Source organism: Myotis lucifugus, unplaced genomic scaffold (assembly GCF_000147115.1).
Source record: "Myotis lucifugus unplaced genomic scaffold, Myoluc2.0 scaffold_1008, whole genome shotgun sequence".
Taxonomy (NCBI): domain Eukaryota; kingdom Metazoa; phylum Chordata; class Mammalia; order Chiroptera; family Vespertilionidae; genus Myotis; species Myotis lucifugus.
This window is the reverse complement of record NW_005872056.1, coordinates 82,801-104,512: the sequence shown is the minus strand read 5'-3', so window position 1 is coordinate 104,512 and position 21,712 is coordinate 82,801. Positions and strand designations below refer to the sequence as shown.

The 21,712-nt window shown below is 52.8% G+C and overlaps 1 protein-coding gene across 1 annotated transcript in view; it reads left to right on the top strand.

Annotated features, from left to right (window-relative positions):
• Positions 1-6,218: 6,218 nt before the first annotated feature.
• The window catches only part of UNKL (unkempt family like zinc finger), a 38,197-nt gene continuing 22,703 nt past the window's right edge, over positions 6,219-21,712 (top strand). The window contains exons 1-3 of the mRNA XM_023747830.1: positions 6,219-6,370; positions 11,498-11,633; positions 19,160-19,222. The gene's annotated coding sequence lies outside the window, so the exon portion shown is untranslated. The remainder of the gene's footprint in view (positions 6,371-11,497; positions 11,634-19,159; positions 19,223-21,712) is intronic.

The window sequence follows — 21,712 nt, the reverse complement described above, 5'->3', positions numbered from 1 at the left end:
GGCAGTTCCTAACTGTATGTGCGCTGAGTAAATGTCTTCTGTTTTGTTCTCTGTTAACCCTCCTCCTGCCCTAGACAGGCTGTCCCTGACCCGCACAGTTACAAGTTTTGTTTTGTTTTGTTTTAATAAGAAACTAGAGGCCTGGTGCACAAAATTCGTGCACAGGTAGGGTCCCTAGTCCTGGCGGGCGATCAGGGCCTTCTTTGTTCTGCGCCACCCCTGGGTGGTCAGCACAGGTCATAGCGAGCTGTCGAACTCCCAGTCTCCCGTTGGAATGCCGGAAGGGACACTTTGCATATTAGCCTTTTATATATATAGATATATATATGCCTGCTCATTATGTGGAGTAACTTTACAGGTTTATTCTAGAGATCTGCCTTATTCTTTGTGGGGCTCCCTGCCATTTCTCGCCATAGATACCTCCCCGCTCCCTGCACTTCGGGCAGCTGGGGGCACAGGCCTCTCAGGTGGAGCAGATGATGTGTGACTCAGCAGGCTTTCCCTTGTGAATCCTGGTGGTAGCTTGTTGATTTAAGGAAGCCTTTCTACATGCCCGAAGATTGGTGTCCCTGCTGTATCATACTTGTGTATAGTTTGACCTTTTGTTGAAAGATACTTTTGCAGTGTTTAATTTTTTAAAGTTGAGTGTCTTAGTACCTGAGGCTTAGATGGAAGTTCGTTCACTTCAGGGTGGTTATAAATTTGTTGTTTAAGCATTTTACAAGTGCATTCTGCTTGTGCTTTTTGGATAAGGTGAAAGCCAAGGGCAGGTGTAGAATATTAGAGCATCATATTCAATAGTTGGGGCTACTTATAGACTAAAAGAAAACACACACTTTTTTTTTTTTTTTGTAATCTTCACCCCAGGATATTTTCTCCGTTGATTTTCAGAGAGTGGAAGGCAGGGGAGAGAGAGACAAACATCCCTGTGAGGGAGTCACATTGATTGGTTGCCTCCTGCACACTCCTGACCGGGGCCAGGAATGAACCTGCGACCCTTCCGTGCTCTGGCCGACGCTCTAACCACTGAGCATGTGGGCCAGGGTGAAAACACACTGTTTTGGTTACAAACTAACCAGCTTAAGAGAATTACAATTAGGTGACTGCGTTGGATCTGTAAGAGACCCATATGGAAATGTTAAAAGCACTGACTGACTGCAAGCACTCCAGTTCCTGTTGCTTTAGGTGAAGGGCTGGGACAGAGGTGGTGACCAGGATGAAAGGCCTGGCCCGGGGAGATCAGGTGCCCCTTGGGGCCGGTGGAGAGACGTTTCTGTCCTTGGGAGAGAGTGGTCGCTCTTTGGGTGCAGAGGAAGGAGGTGCACTCGTTGCTGGAGCTCATGCTCCCCCTTAGGGACTAATGAGGGGTCACTGTCCTGGCTCAGGAGTTCAGGGCAGCCCTTGGAAGCCAGAGGCTGCAGGGCCCAGGGATGAACAGATGGATGTGGTCAACATGGGGGGCTGGCAAACCCCCACTCCCAGTGTCTGAGAGGAGAGGCAGTAAGAGGACACACTTGACCATCCCCGCACCTTGACCCCAGCACCTCTGACCCTGCCCCCCAGTTGTATGCAGCACACAGGTCTTTCTGCCATTGCTCATTTTCCAAACCCCTATCAGGTTGCTTCATTCTGTTCCATTTTGCACCTCAGTCATTTCTGTGCTGTGTTCTGCTCTCCCACTTGTGCCGGAGCTTGGAGGACTTGGAGGGGGTCATCTTGCTTGTCATTCTCAGCCCAGTGTGTCTCCTGGACCAGCCCCAGACCAGCAGCAGCAGCATCACCGGGGAACTTGCCCTCCAGGTGATTCTGACCCATTTTCCCGTGTGGGAGCCCTGGCCCAGGCCCAGGCCAGTTCACAGGCGGATGCTAATGCGCAGTGGGTTTGAGTTCGGTGGCCACCTTGGTCTCACACACACAGACTGGTCTTGTTGTGCAGCAGGTCCGAGTTTGGTGGGCGCAGTTTTGTTTCGGGTGAGAAAGGGGCAATTTCAGGCTCTCCTGGAGCCTTAGGGATAGGGCAGTCTTTTGTTGTTGTCCCACTTATGTCTGCATTCATTGGTTGGTTTTTACATGCGCCCTGACCAGGGGTCAAACCCACAGCCTTGGCTAAACAACTGAGCTACTAGGCCTGGCTGGTTAGGGACAATCTTGTGTTCCTCCCTGTTCCTCCCATCCTGGTTCAGTGGTTGCACAGCCCTCTGGTGGAGCTACGTCCGGGGGCCGGCGTGCACCACGCCACGTGCCCCTGCACCATGCCATCGGGAGCCCTGTTTTAGTGACCCTGTTCAGGTCACTAATTGTGACAAGTTTGAGAACCATGGATGTCACCCTGAATTTGGCAAGTGCTGCAAGGCTGGCAGCCGTCCTGGGGATGGCTTAGTGCACTCCTGCGCAAAGAGGAATCTGCAAGTGGTGTCAGGCCGTCCCCGGGGGCCTCTTCCCTAGCCCGGGAGGGGGCCTGGCTTTGTCACTGGGTGTTCTCTGAGGTTTTCCATTTCACCTCTTAGATGTTTTTAAGGTGAAGCCAATTTCTTCTTATTAAATGTTCTCCAGTATTTTAAGGTCAGTTCATGTTTTAATTCATGAAGAAGGTGACATGCTCTGAGTGACATAGTACAGTGGGGCCTTGACTTACGAGTTTAATTTGTTCCGTGACGGAGCTCGTAACTCAAATTACTCGTATGTCAAATCAAAAGTGAACGAGTGAGACACATGATGCTGGGCTGATGTTGTGGCGTTCACTGTGACATTCACTGCGCCAACTAGCGGTGGGGTATCTGAAGCTGGCTCGTAACCCGAATTTTAGCTCGCAACTCAAAGCAAAAGATCGGCGGAGAGACTGCTCGTATCTCAAAAAACTCGTTAGTCGGGTTACTCATAAGTCAAGGCCCCACTGTAGTGTCTATTTGGTGCTCGGTGCTGGGGAACAAGAAGCCTTGGCCTGACTCTAGTTGCCATGGCAGTGGTACTGGAGAAGAAACAAATGATGCGCAGAGCTACCCTGAGGGGCCATTAGGGAACAAATGACACTGTAGATTTAACATTAGGGAAGTCGGGAGCCCTCTGCTGTGCTGCGGCTGTTCAGAGTGAGTTCTGTAGAGAAATTTCAAGGCTGCCTCAGCTCTGGTGCGCTGGTGCCCTCTCCCCAGCCTGTGGGGTTCGTATGCCTGACTTGTAGTACATGCATAGGTAGGTCTGAAGGTTGGAACTGCTTTTGTAAAGTGGTGGCTTTCCTAGTAGCTTAAATTGTTTACTTTGTAATAAAAGTTACCACCTTATCTTTTTTCAATATGCACTTCAGTGGTATTACGTCCATTCACATGGCAGCCATCATCACCATCCATCTCCAGATCTTTTCCATCTCCAAACTGAAATTCTCTCCCCATTGAACAGTTGCTGCTCCTTCCATAATTTTTTATATAAGCAGATATATAGGTATTCTTGTTCCCCATCTTCCGATATAAACACCCCTTTCTTCATGTTTTTCCCTCACAGTACCTCCTGGCGCCCCTTCCCTGGTTGTCCATACCGACCCCCCTGTTCCTCAGAGCTGCACTGCCATCCCTTGTTGTTTATTCCAGGGCTTTGGTTGTCTGCAGCTTTGAGGGTGACAGACAGCCCTGCAGAGATCGTGTTGGGGGCCGTCTTTTTCTCTTTTGCCAGCTGTCTCTGGGCCGGTCTCTAGAAGTGGGTCATTCGGGGAGAGAGTAAATGCACCGCCGTCTTGTTCCGTGTCACCAGACGCCCCTCCAGAGAAGTCGCCGCGCTCTGGCTTTCTTCCGGCAAGGGCGTCTGCTTCTCCGCAGCCTGCTCTGGGTTCTGCCCCGGAACAGGGGGCTTTCCATGCCAAGTGCCTCTCAGTGGTCATGACCCATGACATTTTTTTGTCTTGTAGATTCTTTGTTTATTTCCCTAGTCTATTGTTCTGTGAATTCCTGGTCTCTTTATTTCTTCAGGTTCTTTATTTATGATGATAGCAATCTGTATGAGTAAACGGGGAGGGGTCCTGTGTTCTAGGTCAGGTTCCCTGGCGTGGCAGAGGGTTCTCCATGACATTCTCAGAAACTGTGTTACATGGCAGCGCTGTGTGAGGACACAGGGAAGGGCTTGGAGGAGCTTGAAATATATATATAAAATACATATAAAATATATCATATATATATTAAACTATAACTTTATAATAGGGATTTTAGGCAAGGGTATGTCAATTAGGATATAGTAATTATGCTAATATTTTGTCATGTCACTTATATCTCCCCAAAATGTTTCTTGGAACTCCTTGTTGGGAACACAAAGGAAACAGTCATCCTCTCTGTGGGCACATAGAGTGCTGTATGTATGCATAACATCTCCTTTTCATACTAATACATAGTGATACGATAGTAATTCTTTTTTTAAAGAGTTTTAATTGGTTTTTAGAAAGAGAGGAAGGGAGAGAGAGAAACATTGATGTGAGAGCGATACATCAATCAGCAGCCTCCCACAGTCCCCTACCAGGGATTGAGCCTGCAACCCTGGGCCTGGGCCTTTGACTGGGAATAGAACTGGCAGCCTCTTGGTACATGGGACGACGCCCAACCGACAAGGGCAGTATTTGCCATTTTCAAATGTACACTTCAGCGGCATCAGTTACATTCACAGTGTTAGACAACCATCATCACTATTTCTAAATTCTTTCCATCACGGCAAACAGAAATTCTGCCCCTCTTCCAGCCCTTGGTAACCTCCTCTGTTTCCTGTCCCGATGAATCTGACTGTTCTAGGGACCTCATGTGAGTGGAATAGTGACCTTTTGTGTCTGGCATCTCTCACTTAGCATGAGCTTTTACAGGTTTCATCCACGTAGCGTGTGTCAGTACTTTGTTCTTTTATGGCTGGATAGTATTCTGTTGTCTGCATAGACTACGTTTTGCTTATCTGTTCATTAGCTGATGGGCATTGGGTCCTTTCCGGCTCTGAGCTAGTGAGCATCATGCTGCCACGATCGTGGTGCACAGACATCTCTGGAGACCCTTCATCCAGCTCTTCTGGGTGTGACTCTGGGCTCCCAGCGGCCTTCTAACCTGCCTTCTGCTTGGTTGGCTCCAGTGACCTGGGGACTTACCTGGCGCCGTGTGTCTGTCTCCCCTTAGGCCCTGCCCACCCAGGTGCGCAGTTAGGTCTGGGGTGAGCTGCCTGCACTCTGAGCCTAGTTTCCTCAGAAGATAAGGGTTTAGAATGGATGGTCACTAAGTCGTTTGTTACTTTACTTTTGGGTCCTGTAAGGTGGCAAAGCGCCACCCATCTGTGCTCTGTGTGGGGAGCCATGCCCACAGGGCCCCCCAGCATCCAGGTCCAAGTCCGCAGCCTGTCAGACAGCAAGGTGGCAGTGGGCCTTTCCCAAGCCTCACTGTCCTTGGGTTTGGGGACTTGTAGCAACTGGCCCTGCCTCGACTCTCAGGCTGCTCAAGGGGTCATTGCCACAAGCATCCCTGGTGTCTCTCTTCCCCTCCTGCCGGGTGCCTTGTCTGGGGGACCCACCTCGCGGCAGGCGCAGTCCCCATGTTGCACATGGACTGAACCCTTCTCAGCCACGTCTGCAGCTGCTGCCTCCCTGCAGCGTGGGACCGGGTCACTGCTCGGCAGCCTGAGACCGTGTGACTCTCTCAGGGAGCAAGCGGCGCACAGCCGCCCCTGGCCTGTGTGACTGCCCCTCTCGTCCCTCCATCCCCATTCGCTTCTCTCCTGGCCTGTCTCCCACCAGCGTCCTCCTCCAGCCATGGCCCGGCTCCCATGTTTCTCCCCAGACTCCGTCCCTCCCTCCCTCAGGTGTCTGGATGGGGGATGGGAGCAGCCACCCACTCTATTTGGTAACGCTTGTCAGGAAACATGAGTGTCGTGGCTGAGGCCTGGAAGTGAACTTTATTTTTCCACACTTTGTTCAAGAAATTATCCAGGATGGTTTTCAGGGAAACTCGGTGTTGTGTGTTCTACCACGTGTAACTGAGGGATGTGGCGGGGGGGGAGGGTCTGAGTGCCTTGGGCAAGGCTTCCAGATCAGGGGCAAGTGGTCCGTGCAGTGATGTCAATCCTTCGGGGAGAGCAGATAGCTGAGGGAAAGAATGAAAGAGCCAGAAGTGGAGCAGGTTGGCGCTGAGGTTGTCCCCAGGCCCTAAGGCCCAGATGGCCCTGTGTCCCCCCTCTGCTCCCCAGGTGTCCGTACCTGCACCGGGACAACCGGCGACACCGAGCGCAAGTACCACCTGCGCTACTACAAGACGGGCACGTGCATCCACGAGACCGACGCCCGGGGCCACTGCGTGAAGAACGGGCCGCACTGCGCCTTCGCCCACGGCCCCCTGGACCTGCGGCCCCCGGTGTGTGACATCCGGTGAGTGGGCGTCCCGCCCCGGGCAGGCGGGGAACCAGCTCACTTCCCCAGAGTTTCAGGCATCACTGGTCCTAAGCAGCTCTTTTCCTGGGCTTTGATTTTATTCTAAAAAGTTTCCTTCCTTCTGACTCATGCAACATGGAGCTCCCTAGGGGGTGAGGGCGATGAGCGAATCCTTATGAAACACCACCCAGCTCTCAAGTCATTAGGATTTGGGTCAAGACCGTTGTCCCAGGACAGGGGGGTGCCCGAGGGACGCAGGATACTGTCCTGAACCCCCCAGGCCGCCAGCCTCTCCGGGGACATATGGGGGCTCCTTAAAGTGGTAGAACCGAGTGAGTCTCTCACCTTCGGGAAGGGCTTGGACACACTCCAGAGCCGTAATCGCTGTGTTGTTTGGTCGCAGGGAGCTGCAGGCCCAGGAAGCCTTGCAGAACGGCCAGCTCGGCGGTGGGGATGGCATCCCTGATCTGCAGCCTGGGGTCTTAGCCAGCCAGGCCATGATCGAGAAGATCCTGGGCGAGGACCCCCGGTGGCAAGGTAACCCCATGGCCGCCACTGAGGGTGGGCAGGGGAGCCCTGAGCACTCTTTGTAAAGTGACCTCCGCAGTGGACCTCATTGCCCTCGTTGGTCGATCAGATGGGGAAACTGGGACTCATTGAGTCGAGTACTTTACCCTCGGTCCTGGGGGGTGTGGGGACTGAGGGGGTCTGAACCCAGGCATCTGGCCCCCCGGCCACTTCACACCACGGCTTCTCTGGGGGGAGGGTGCACAGCTGGCACAGCTCCTTCCCACATGGGCCCTCCCAGAACTGGGTTGCTGTTCATGGCGCTGCCTGCCCTGCCCTGTGGGCCTCTGCGTGGCCCTCAGATCAGCAGCCTTAGGTCCCTGGGGTTTGTTTGAACTATGGCCGTATCCCTTGGGACTGTGGGGCCCTACCCCTGGCAGCCTCCACAGATGATGGCGATGGGCAGTGAAATCTTTTTTTTGTGGTAAAATACACATCACATAAATTTGTCATTTTAACCACTTTAAAGTGAACGATTCAGTGGCATTTAGTCCATTCCCAATGTTGTGCGACCAACACTCTCTAATTCCAGAACATTCCATCACCTGGACGGAAACCCGGTCCCCATTAAGCAGTCCCTCCCTGGTCCCTGACCCCCACTGGTCTGCGTTCTGTCTCCTTGGATTTGCCTGTTCGGGAGCATCCCAAAGAGCAGTGAGGGTTTAAGAAAACGCCTCTAAGTAACGCTGTGTCTCCCCCAACTTCCTTCACTGACTCTCACATGCATGAACCACGCTGCGGGACTGTAGTCCGTGAGCAGTGAGTTCCTCTGCTCACAGAATGTCTGTGCTGGGGCTGCGGTTCCAGGGGTGAATTAGTAAAGGTGATGGCACAGGCCTTTCCGGATTCCCCTCCCACCTCCTGCTCCCCCGCTCTGGCCCTGGCACTCTGTGTGGCACCTGTGTGACCAGCACCGAGGACTCGGGACTGGGCCCCCAGCTGAACCAGCACTGAGGACCATGGCCTCGTCTGGGATGTGGAGGGGGCCCAGGGACCCTACTCCAAGTTTCAGGGCGACCGCCTGTGCTGTTGAGGTCCTCCCCATGTTGTGATGTCACTGCTGGGGGCAGATCTCCCCCCGGGAAACGCTGTGTGCCCACAGCTCCCCGCTTCCTAGCATCCAGGATAAGTGCTTCACTGGGGATTGTTCTGTTTTTCTGGAAAACGCCTTTGAGAACGTTCCATTTCTTGTTTCCCAGCTGGTAGGCCTCCCTGATCGGAAAATCCCTGACTTCTACCTGCTGAAGCCGGTGCTCTGGGTCACAGCGCAGGTGTGGGCGACCGTCCCCAGCACCATCAGGGGCTGAGCTTGAGGAAGGACAGTGGGAGGAGGGGATGGCAGGCTGGCCCGAAGCTTCCCAGGGCCCTACGGAGTAACCTTGGTGCCTGCGCCTGGGTTTGGGTCAGGAGTCTGTCTGGTTCAGGTGCTCTGGCTTCCGTTTTCCAAGTGCTCGAGACCAGCGGTCGCCAACCTGCGGTCCGAGGGCCACTGGTGATCCGTGAGGCCCGAAAGGTTGGCGACCGCTGGGCTAGACACCACCAGTGGCGCTGAAACCACCTTCCTCTTCAGAAGAGCCATTGCACACTGTCTTTCTATGTTTTTGTTCTTCACCCATAGGTGGTGGTTTAGATTGTTAATTAGCAGATTTCATTTTATTTTAATTTTTTATTTATTTTTAATATATTTTTATTGATTTCAGAGAGGGAGAGGGAGAGATAGAAACATCGATGATGAGAGAGAATCATGGCTTAGCTGCCTCCTGCACGCCCCCTACTGGGGATCGAGCCCACAACCCAGGCATCTGCCCTTGACTGGAATCGAACCTGGGACCTTTCAGTCCCCAGGCCAATGCTCTATCCACTGAGCCAAACAGCTCGGGCCGTAGATTTTATTTTTTAGGGAAGTTTTCGGTTTACAGAAAATTTGCACTTGCACGGATAGTACAGAGTTTCCATGTCCCCCTCCCAGGTTCCCTCAGTTTGAACATCTTGCATTATGTACATTTATTACAGTTAATGAACCAAGAGTGATACATTATTATTAATCTCCACAGTTTACTATAGGGTTAGCCCTGGTGCTGTCCATTCTCTGGATTTGGACAAATGTATAATGATGTGTATCTATTCATGTGGCATCCCACAGAGTGGTATCACGGTCCTAAACATTCTCTGTCAGCCTAGTCGTCCCTCTGTCCCCCCACCCCCTGGAGACCACTGAGCCTTTCTCTTTTTAAAAATGTATTTTATGCTCCCTGACTGGTTTGGCTCAGTGGATAGAGCGTCGGCCTGTGGACTCAAGGGTCCCGGGTTTGATTCTGGTCAAGGGCATGTACCTTGGTTTCGGGCACATCCCCAGTAGGGAGTGTGCAAGAGGCAGCTGATTGATGTTTCTCTCTCATCGATGTTTCTTATAAGTACCGCGCGCTAACCGATTGCGCCACTGGAGCTCCTCATCGATGTTTCTAACTCTCAATCCCTCTCCCTTCCTCTCTGTAAAAAATCAATAAAATATATTTTTTGAAAAAAAAAAAATGTATTTTATGGAAGGGAGAGGGAGAGAGAGAGAGAGAGAGAGAATCATTGATTGGCTGTCTCCTGCACACACCCTACTGGGGACTGTGCCCTGACCTGGAATTGAACCGTGACCTCCTGGTTCATAGGTCGACACTCAACCACTGAGCCACACCGGCCGGACGACCACTGATCTTTACTCCATTGTTTTGTCTCCGGTAGTTTTGCCTTTTCCAGAATCATCCAGGTTTGGCCTTTTCAGATCGGCTTCTTTCACTTAGTAATATGAATTCAAGGTTCCTTCCTGTCTTTTCATTGCTTGATAACTCATTTCTTTTGTCACTGAATAATATTCCCTTGTGTGGATGGACTGTGGTTTATTTACCATTCACCTACTGAAGGACACCTGTGAGCCTCCGTGTCTCACGGTTCTTGTCATGCAGTTCATTTATGTGTGTTTCATGCCACTTGGCACAGGACCTCGTATCTGTCCCAGGCACTCAGTCAATACTTGTGAATAAATGTCTTACAATTTTTATTTTCTTAAAGTCAGCTTTCTTGTTGCCCAAACCCCTTTGGTTGTCTCTATGCCCTGCTGTGTGGCTAGCATCACTTGTCATGTAAGAAGCAATCTGAAGCTGAATGTGGCCTGGACGGATGATATGGTCATGTAAACGTACCCTGTGCATAGCGTTGCTGCTCTCACCTGCACTCGCTCCTCCCACCCCCCTCCCTCCCTCCTGCTGGTTCCTCAGCTACTAGTGCTTAGCCCACCGAGCAGATGTATTTAAAAACAACAGCATATTAATAAGTAAATTGGTAGTTTCAAAATAGTCACGTGGATGTAAAGTACAGCATAGGGAATATGGTCAATATTATAACTATGTCTGCTGTCAGGTGGGTACTAGACTTATCAGGGGGATCACTCGCAAATTGTGTAAATGCCTAACCACCGTGCTGTACACTAGTATGAAATAATATTGAATGTCAGCTGTAATTGAAATAAAACCCAGCATATGTAATAAGGTGTCAGTTATTAACCAGCCCAAGAGAGGATAGGAGTTTTAGGAATCCCCTCATTGGTTACTGCTTTTTTAAAAAAATATATTTTATTGATTTTAGAGAAGAAGGGAGAGAGAGAGATAGAAACATCAATGATGAGAGAGAATCATTGATCCGCTGCCTCCTGCATGCCCCCCATCCCCCCACTGGGGACTGAGCCCGCAACCCGGGCATGTGCCCTTGACCAGAATTGAACCCTTCAGTCCGCAGGCCGACGCTCTATCCACTGAGCCAAACCAGCTAGGGCTGGTTACTGCTTTTAAATGACCCTGGTGGCTTTCTGTGTGTTTTTGCTTTGGAGATAAAATCCAGATACATGAAGTTAATCATTTAAAACATAGACTTTAGGTTTTAGAGGAGTTTTAGGTTTGACATGAGTGGAAAGTACAGAGAGCCCTGTGCCCCCACATGCCCATGTCCCCACCACAGAGGGACGCTGGGTACAGTCTTGAACCTGTGTCAACGCATGATCACCCAGAGCCCATTGTTTATGCCAGGGCTAAAGTGAACCTTTTAAAGTGTGCGTTTCAGTGGTTTGTGGTATATTCAAATGTGCAACCACCACCTTTCTCTGGTTCCACACTCTGTCTGGCTTCCCCACAGCAGCCCCATAGCCATCATAAGTCACTCCCCCCCTCCCCTCCCCCAGCCCGGCAACCACTCGTCTACCTTCTGTCTGTGGAGTTGCCTGTTCTCCACATTCCCTATAAGAGCAATCACACATACGTGGTCTTTTGTGTGTAGCCTCTTGCACTGAGCATCATGTGTTTGAGGTTCACCCACACTGTAGCTTGTGTCTGTGCTTCATTCCTTTTCATGGCCGAATACTATGCCTCTGGACGGATGGAGCACACTGTGTTTCTTCCTTCCTCTGTGGACGGACACTTGGGTGTGCATCCTTTGGGCTGTGTGACTAGGGCTGCTACGAGCACATGTGCTGTGAGCATGCGTGTATTCGTTTACATGTGGACTCCTGTTTTTCAGACACCAACTTCGTGCTGGGCAGCTACAAGACCGAGCAGTGCCCGAAGCCGCCACGCCTCTGCCGCCAGGGCTATGCGTGTCCCCACTACCACAACAGCAGGGACAGGCGGCGGAACCCCCGGAGGTTCCAGTACCGGTGAGCCCGTGCCCACAGGCCCCTGGGCCTTTGCCTCCTGCCTCCTCCAGGCCCTGAGCTTCCTGTCCCGCTTTTCCTTTGAGCAAAGAGCCCCTCTGCTTACCTGCTGCCACCTCCCTTGCCTGGGGACCCGCTGTCTCCGTGGAGAGTTGGGTACCTGTCATTGTTCTTCCTCGGAGTCATTTCACAGTCAGGGAGCAGAGCCTAACTTAGTCGGCTCCAAGTATTAGTGACCAAATATTAGCTGAAGAAGGTAAAGTGAGTTTACTGCGTATGGAAGGGTTAGAAAATAAAGATTAAAAAAACCAAGAAAACAAAAAGTCTTACTTACCACTGGTGGTATTTTTTCTATGAAACCAAACAAGTTACAATAATGCTGCCAAGTACACGACAAAGGGAGGATTTCGGTTAGACTTTTCATAGTGTAGGCGGGAAAAGTCTCACATCCAATTTTTTAAAATTTCTTTATTGATTTCAGAGAGGAAGGGAGAGGGAGAGAGAGATAGAAACATCAATGACGAGAGAGAATCATTGATCGGCTGCCTCCTGCACGCCCCCTACTGGGGATCGAGCCTGCAACCCAGGCATGTGCCCTTGGCCGGAATCCGACCTGGGACTCTTCAGTCCGCAGGCTGATGCTCTATCCACTGAGCCAAGCGGCCAGGGCCTCACATCCAATTCTGAAACAACCTCGAGAAAAGATGGGCTCTCCGCTTCCTGGCTTCGGGAGGTCCGGCCGCTTCTCCAAGATGCTGCTCACGCCAGTGTGGGGAGCCCCAACATAGACTCCCTTTAGTTTCTGTGGAAAATAACCCCGGGGCTCCTGAGTACTGTCTGGGTCCAGATGGCACTCACCCTGTGCTTGCCTGTCCTCAGAGGGAAAGAGGCCGGTCCTTGCAGGGCCGTGTGCCTGTGGGTGCACCGTCCTGAGAGGCGAGCCCGGCGGCAGGCCGGTAGACCAGCACCCCCGGCACGCAGAAAGCTGGTCTCCTCTAGACCCTCCTGTGACTCCCCCTGTCGCCCAGGTCCACTCCGTGCCCCAGCGTGAAGCACGGCGATGAGTGGGGTGAGCCCTCGAGGTGTGACAGTGGGGACAGCTGTCAGTACTGCCATTCACGCACGGAGCAGCAGTTCCACCCTGAGGTACGAGCAGGAGGCGGGGCTCCAGCTAGCCGGTCAGCGTAACTCATAGCCTGGAGAGGGTGGGTCTGGTGGCTCCTTGCTATGTTTGGGGGGTCCCCCTAGAGCAGCAGTTCTCAACCTGTGGGTCGAGACCATCAGAAAACACATCCTGCATATCAGATATTTACATGACGATTCATAACAGTAGCAAAATTACAGTTATGAAGTAGCAACGAAAAAAATTTTATGGTTGGGGGGTCACCACAACATGAGGAACTGTATTAAAAGGTCGCAGCATTAGGAAGGTTGAGAACCACTGTTCTAGAGAGACTCACAGGGCTCAGCAAAGCCATTAGGTCCGCAGTTAGGGCTCGTTACTCTGTAAGGGTACAGCGTGAAGTCAGCAAGGGGCAGGGTCCCCGGGGGGCAGGGCCTGGGGAGGCCCGGTGTGAGCTTCCAGCTGTCCTCTCCCAGGGAATGACGGACGGCACTCACTTCTCCCAGTGCCTTTGGGGTCAGCAGAGTGTTGCCAACCAGGAAGTCACCTGAGCCTTGGTGTCTGGGGTTTTTGTTGGGAGTCGACTGTGGAGACGTAGCTGACCTGGGTCGAGTTGATGCCGTGGGGTCCAGGGCCCCCGCCGTAGGTCACATCGTCATTATCCAGGGTGGCCAAGGCCAGGCAAATAGACACTTACCGGGCAAGACGTTTGAGGGGCACCGAGGTCCCCTCCCAGGAGTTGGTCAAGGTCAGTCCTTCCTTTGTATCGTGCAGGGTGTGACCCCCCAGAGCCTGCTCAGCTAGCCAGAGCTCACGTGGATTTGTGTTCAAAGCGACTAAGCCAACAAGCCCCCTTCAGAGCCTGAGTTCGCAGGAGAGCACGGGCCCAAGGAGGGTGGGGGCCAGGGCTGGGCTGCAGGAGGGGTCGAGGGTGAGAGGGTGGATGTCCACCCACAGGGGTGGTAGTGTGTGTGCTGATCCCTGTGAACTGAGGGGTGGGCTCATGTGCTGAACTCCACGGGGCTAGAGGGGAGGCAGGGCCAGTGGGTGGCGGAGGAGGGCTGCCAGGGGCCTGCACAGCCTGGTCAGGAGTGAGTTGTCCTCCTCGGGCAAATGGCTGCCTCGGGCGCTGGGAGGAAGGCACTCAGCTGGTGCTGAGCACGCAGGCATCGGGCTTGTGTGAACTTGGATAAAAGTCCAGCCTTCACCTCCGGGCCTCCTCTCTCAAGCCTAGACCTGCATTTCAGGCCCCACCACAGCCGGTCTCAAGTTTTTATTTTCTCCTCTTCTAGTCACATGATCATTTCTTCATTGGAGTTTTGAAAACTCCTCAGAAAAAATGCTGTGCTTGTTCACACCAGAAGTGTTTGAATAAAAAGTCTCACCTCACCTCTGGCTCTCACCCTGAGGTCACGACTGCCCCATTCATTTCTGTGGCTCAGCACTCATGGTTCTTACCTATTTCCCTGACTCATGCTCTTCTTTTTTTTGTTTTGTTTTGTTTTGTTTTGTTAATCCTCACCCAAGGACATTTTTCAGTTGATTTAAATAGAGAGGAGAGAGGGAGAGAGAGAGAAACATTGATGTGAGAAAGACACATTGATTAGTTGTCTGCCACCTTTGCCCAGGGCCAGGAACTGAACCTGCAATCCAGGTACATGCCCCTGACCGGGAATCAAACCCACGACCCTTTGGTGCACGGACCGATGCTCCAACCACAGAGCTACACTGGCCAGGGCTCATGCTCTTTTTTTCTTTTTTAAAATATATTTAATTGATTTTTTACAGAGAGAAGGGAGAGGGATAGAGAGTTAGAAACATCGATGAGAGAGAAACATCGATCAGCTGCATCCTGCACACCTCCTACTGTGGATGTGCCCGCAACCAAGGTACATGCCCTTGACCGGAGTCGAACCTGGGACCCTTCAGTCCAAAGGCCGACGCTCTATCCACTGAGCCAAACTGGGCAGGGCTCATTCTCTTCTTTTTATATGGCTCATGTAGGTGCAGAATTGGGACTGAAAACCCGTGGACACCAGTGAATTTTTACTTAACTGTGTTTACTCTTAATGCTGTGACTTAATCAAGAAGAAAATGAGTGAACCAGTGGCACCCTTGGGGCATTTGCACCTGGTTTTATTTCAGGCTGCCTGTGGAGTTGCAGCCACAGCGATCGACGTGTGATGTCCTGTGTCACATATCGTGTTAGCTCTGGGCTGTGCCATCTGTTTTTACACACACGCCTTGGTGCATACATTACATTTGTTGACGCTTAAGCAAGACAAAACTCAGAATAGTTAGCATGACCTTCCCTCAGGGGTCACTGAGCACCAGCAAGCCTAGTGCTGTGTGCACTAGAGGCTGCCCTGGGCGTGAAAGCAGGCGCCAGAGTGAGGGAGCGCGTGACTGTGCCACCTGAGGCTCCCTGGGCTGCAGGAAGGGGTGGGGACCCATCCAAAGGGTGGTGATTGCATTTTGTTTCCTGAAAGTGCTGTGCTTTAAAATGCACATACAATGACATGTAGCTTCCTGATGTTTTTAGTGAATTTGAGACCCTTTGAAATTGTTTTTGTTGGCGTGGTTGCCTAGCAGACCGTTGAGTCAAGGGGACTGAGCGGTGGGGAAGGAAGGAGGGTGGTGTGGTGTCGGTGTGGGGTCTGGGCAGGAGTGCAGAGATTCTGCCGTGGCAACGCCCACAAGGCGCATCTGCAGCCCTGAGGCTGGTCTGCTCCTCCTGGGTCCCGTGTGCTGCAGGGCCAGACCCCGGTGTTGTTGACAGCACGAGAGTATCTTCGACCCAAGTGGGTCTGGTCACGGGGTGGACACGTGTTCATTTAATAGGCGTTTCTTGAAATGCACCTGCTGTGTACCAGGCACTGAAGCAGGTGCATCTTTCAGAAAACGCCACGTGGAGAAACTGAGTGTGTGGCTTTAAGGACAGGTGCTCCAGGCCCTCGTCCCCGGACTGTCTGGCCCTGTGCGGAGGAGGGGATCTGGGACTGCGGGCCTTCAGGGAGGGGGCCACGCCCACACCCCTCTCTTCCGAAGACTCCCGTTGCGATTGGGAGCTTAGTTCCCTATGTTGTGGTGCATCCTCTCTGGGCTGCCCACGGAAACCCATTTCCAATCGAGTCTCCACTTTATGTTATGTTTGTTCCTAGATCTACAAATCCACAAAGTGCAACGACATGCGCCAAACCGGCTACTGCCCTCGGGGTCCTTTCTGTGCCTTCGCACATGTGGAAAGTAAGTACAGACGCCCAGTGGGCTCCGGCTTAGCCGCTGCCGTAAGCCCATCAGGGGAGACAGCGCACAGACTCATAGACTCTGTTCATCCTGAGCAGGCTCTCGATGGGGGAGCAGGTGGGAGGCCCCACATGCCTTTGGGGTTCCTAGGGTGGGAGCTGTTGCAGGCTGGGCCCTGCCTCCAGGTGTCCGGGCTCCTGAGTACAGTGGCTGGGCACTGGCACGGGTTTGTGTGGGTTGAGGCTAGTTTTGAAGGCCAGATGGGCCCATAGAATGTTCCCAAAGGCAGAAACGAGCCTCTGCGACGGGTGCACGCAGACCGGCCCTCCCCCTTGGTGTTCCTCGGCTTCCTCCTAAACGCCTGCGAGTTGGGATCCAGGTGTGTGTCTAGTGGCCAGCTCCCGTTTACTTTCTGCTTGTTCTTGGGGTGGGGAGGGTGGCTGTTCTTGCTGAATTTCACAGTGTTTTCTGATGCTCAAATCACTCACGTCTCACACCGAAGACTGAAGGGTCCTGTCGCCCTGGCAGCTCCCAGGTGTTTCAGACGCCCTCTCAGAGGCCAGTGCAGGCTCTTTCCCTAATTGCAGGGGATCCTTTAGCCCATGACCCTGCGAAGCCAGCAGCCGCTCACAGCCTGCTCTCCCTTTCCCCAGAGAACCTGGGAATGGCCACCGACTGGGGCTGCCGAGACCTCACGCCCACCAGCGGCTCCACGGCCAGCAGCGGCCCACCTGGAAACGTGAGTGGTGGCGCCCCGAGGGGGCTGCCTGGTGGGCGGCTGACTCTGTCCTTTGGTTTCTAATCAAATTGTAAGGGGCAGATGGTTGTGCTTCCTGAGTAACGCGGTTGAAGACAATCTGCTTTTGGGTTGGCAGCTCCTAGAAGACGCTAGCGCAGTGGTTCTCAACCTTCTGGCCCTTTAATACAGTTCCTCATGTTGTGACCCAACCATAAAATTATTTTCGTTGCTACTTCATAACTGTAATGTTGCTACTGTTATGAGTCGTCATGTAAATATCTGATATGCAGGATGGTCTTAGGCGACCCCTGTGAAAAGATCGTTCGACCGCCAAAGGGGTCGAGACCCACAGGTTGAGAACCGCTGCGCTAGAGGATTGCCGTTTGCCAGGCGCTCGCATATTGCCCGCACGTGCATGCACGGTCTTGGGCTGACCGTAAAGGAAGGGCCCACAGCCAGCAGGGTCCTCTCAGGGCTGTCTGCCCCCTGGGAGGGGAGGTGCCGGCTGAGGGCGGGCGTGGGCAGGTCCCTGACCCTGAGCACCCCCGGGTCTCAGTCAGCGTGGTCCTAGAGGTTTGCGGGGCAGTGAGAGATGGGGGGTCACTTCTGGGAGCTGATGGCCCTCCTGGGTTAGGACCTCCATGTCGCTGAGGACAGAGTACGATGGTGGGGACAGGGTTCAGACCTGGTGTCCCGTCCTCACTGCCAAGGCCGTGGCCTCCTATGTGTTCCCTCACGCCGGGTGTTTTGAGGGGGCAGAGAGGACCCTCTTCCTCAGGCAAGCTCGGTGACGTGGGTGCATGAGCGTTTCCATTTGTCCTGTTGGAGTCACCAAGAAAGTGGCATCTGACTGCAGATGAGGCTGAATTCCTTCAGTTTGGCAGCGAGCTGGGCTGCTCTTGCAGGCGAGCCCATCCTCCTCCCTGGGTCAGGCCCGCACTGAGGGTCCCCCTGGGCCAGGCCTGCACTTAGGGTCCCCCTGGGTCAGGCCTCGCACTGAGGGTCCCCCTGGGTCAGGCCTCGCACTGAGGGTCTCCCTGGGTCAGGCCTCGCACTGAGGGTCTCCCTGGGTCAGGCCCGCACTGAGGGTCCCCCTGGATCAGGCCTCGCACTGAGGGTCTCCCTGGGTCAGGCCTCGCACTGAGGGTCTCCCTGGGTCAGGCCCGCACTGAGGGTCCGGGTTCTGGGAGCCCCTCCAGCACTTAGGAAGGGTAGGAAGGGCTGCACCTGGATTTGCCACCTCACAGGTCTTTGGTTACATTGGGAGAGACTCACATATGCAAATTTAATCATTTCAAAGTGAACAGTGGCATCTTTTTTTTATATGTATATTTTTATTGATTTCAGAGAGGGAGCAATAGAAACATTAGTGATGAGAGAGAATCATTGATCGGCTGGGGATCAAACCCGCAACCCCGGCATGTGCCCTGACCAGGAATCCAATCGTGACCTCCTGGTGCATAGGTCAACGCTCAACCACTGGGCCACACCAGCCGGACAAGAGTGGCATCTTGTGCATTCACAGCATGCAGCCACCATCTCTCTAGCTGGACTCAGCCCTGTTGTCTTTCCATGACAACTGGTTGTCTTTCCATGAGACAATTCACATAGACCCGAGGGCTGGGAGTGAAAAATGAGGAAGAAGCTAAAATCCTCTAAGAAGTGTTCATTAAAATGATTTGAGCCCAGCCGGTATGGCTGAGTGGTTGAGTGTTGGCCCTTGCACCAAGAGGTTACTGGTTCAATTCCCAGTCAGAGCACATGCCGGGTTGCAGGCTTGATACCCAGTCTCCTCACCCTAGCCGGTTTGGCTCGGTGGACAGAGTGTCGGCCTATGGACTGAAGGGTACCAGGTTCGATTCCAATCAAGAGCATGTACCTTGGTTGCAGGTTCCCCGGCCAGGCGTGCAAGAGGCAACCAATCGACATGTCTCTCTGATATCAATGTTTCTCTCTGCCTCTCCCCTTCCTTCCATTCTCTCTAAAAATCAATGGAAAAATATCCTCTGGTGAGGATTAACAAAAAAAGAACAAAAGAAAGAGGTGGTGTTCTGGAAGGGTAGGGGAGGGGCCACCTGCACAGGGGTGGGGAGGAAATTGCTCTAAGTCATTCTTGGCTTCAGGTGTCAGTCTTTCCAAAACTCCCCAGCTCTCAAAGGGGACCCCTGTAGTGAAAGGCTTGTCTGGGGTTTGTCCCCGTTGTGGGTTCAGGGTGCATGGAGCTACATGCTACCTTCACACAGCCTAGCCTGGAGGTCAAAGGTCAAAGTCCAGGTGTAAGAAATGTAATCCAGGAGGACCGATGCAGAGCTAGCAGATCTGAATGCTTTCTCTATGTTATGAGACTTTAGTACTTGTCAAAGCTTGGGTCTCTGTGTGTTTTTATTTTTAATCAACTATGTTTTCTTTTTTCTGTTGCAGGCAAAGTGGAGGGACTCACCTGCTGACGGCAGCCAGAAAGCCAGTGAGCACGACAGTAAGCAGGTACCATTTTCCTGAGGCGGGATTCCCATCATCCTGTGGTCGCGGGACAGCAGGCCTGGGTTATGGCTTCCTAACTTGGTCATGCTCACTCCTGGCACAAAGTGGCCGGTTAATGTTCACGTGTAATTTAACTACGTATTTACTTAGTTTATTGATGAGAGAGATTGTGTGAGACAGAAAGAGCAAGAGAGAAAGAGAGAGAGAGAGTGAGAGAGAGAGAGAGAGAGGGAAACATCAATTTGTTGTTCCACTTATTTATGCATTCACTCATCTTTTGTTTGTGCCCTGACTGGGGATCAAACCTGCAACCTGGTATCGGGATGATGCTCTAACCAGCTGAGCTACCCAGCCAGGGCGTTTAACTGTGTTTTTCATTATCTTCTTAAAGTTGTCTGTTCCATGCGTTCTTTGTTTTAATGTTTAAAAAATTGCATCGTGTAGGCAGACCTTGGAGAAATTGTGGTTTGGCTCCCAGACCACTGCAATAAAGCGAGTATGTCAGTTAGGTGAGTTGTAATCTTCTTCTGGCTGGAGGGTTTTGCCTTCAGTTTGTAAAAAAAAAAAAAAAAAAAAAAAAAAAAAAGCCGGGGGCCAACATCTGCAAAGCCCAATAAAACAAGGTCTGCCTGTACCTTGGAAATTATAAGACCCAAACCTTTGAAAGTTTCCCACTCGGGGAAGTAAGACGAGACCAGTAGCTGCTCTGATCAGTGTCCTGGGGCCGCTGTAACAAAGCACCGCAGATGGAGCTGAAACAGAAGTGGGTCCTGGGGTCAAGGACACTGCTTCTCCCTGTCTCCTCGCAGCATCTCCCCTGTGCCTGTGGTCTGTCTCTAAATCTCCCCTTTTTATAAAGACACCAGTCACAGTGATGAGGACCCACCTAATTTAACTCGATTCCCAGGGCGCTAAAGATCCCGTGTCCAGGTAACATCACACTCGGGGTTCTGGGGTCAGGACTCGAACATAGGAGGGTCTGGGGACACAATTCAGCCCAGACAGCATCCAGGATCATGGCTTGGTCTCTCTAGGTCAGAGGTCGCCAACCTTTGGGACCTCACGGACCACCGGATGGCGACCGCTGCTCCAGGCCACAGCTTATTGTCACATCCTGAGATGATGGTCAGGATGTTCTTCGAGGTGTTGCTCACTGTTTCCCCTCCTCGGTGAGGCTGAGGGGGAGCTTCCAGCGGAGCCCCCTGTCCCGAGGCTTCAGCAAAGTTGGGACCTTGCTCTCTGTTCTGCCCAGCCCAGCTTTCAGGCTTGTTCAAACCTAGTCTGTCTGGAGAAACCTTTTTTTTCTTTTTTTCAAAACCGGTGCCCTAAGGACTCAGAACACTTGTTTTTTTGTGTTTTTTTTAATGTATATTTTATTGATTTTTTACAGAGAGGAAGGGAGAGGGATAGAGAGTTAGAAACATCGATGAGAGGGAAACATCCATCAGCTGCCTCCTGCACATCCCCTACTGGGCATGTGCCCTCAACCAAGGTACATGCCCTTGACCGGAATCGAACCTGGGACCTTTCAGTCTGCAGGCCGATGCTCTATCCACTGAGCCAAACCGGTTAGGGCAGAACACTTGTTTTTATCCGTCCCTGTAACCAGCAGAGCTGAAAACATCCGGAAGGCCTGGGCGAGGGGGGCAGGCAGCAGGAGCTCACCTCCGGCAGGACTTCACCGGCCGACACTGTCTGGGGATCTTTAAGTTCCTACCTGACAGCACCTCTCCTTCCCTTTGAAAGGAAAAATGCAACTTGGTTATTTTGTGATGGTTTTTCCTTAAGAGATGAAAGTTGACGGGATGTTCATTAAGAACCTGAAACATGACATGTGAGGAATAAGGCGGCCAGTGGGCACATTGCCTGTCTCAGAGCTGCGGGAGGAGGGCCTGGAGAGGAGCCGGAGGGCCGACTCGCCAAGTCGTACCACGAGGGACCCCCATGCCAGTCAGGGCCCAGCAGCCCCCGGAAAGGGTGGGCGGTCCCAGTGTGTGAGCCGCCCTGGGGGTCGCACTGCCCCACCAGCTGCTGTGTCTCACATGGTGGCACCTGCCCCACTCGGCGCTGAGTAAACTGGCCACGTTCATCTGCAAGCCAGCTCTTGCCTGTGCTCAGAGACCCCGTCCACTCCGTCCCAAAGCCTGGCTCCAGGGGCAGCGAGCGCCAGGGTGGCAGGATTAAAGGGCCAGCTGCAAGGGTCCCTAGGCTAGGTTAGTGTTGCCAGCCTTCCCACCCCTCCCCCCCTGAGACCTACTCCCACCCCCCACTCCCTGCCCCCAGATTCCTGCTCAGGTAGAAAGGCTGGAGGCTACGCTGAGGCGGCATAGTGCTCTCGGACAGGCAGCTGCCCTGGGGACCCCTTCCCTGCACATGGGGGCTGGTCTACTACATCCCTGGGACCCCTCCCATCTCCTCTGTGTCACCTGCAGGTCCATGGTCCCACTGTCCCTGTGTTACCAGCCCTGACCGTGGCTCTTGTTTCTGGGCCTC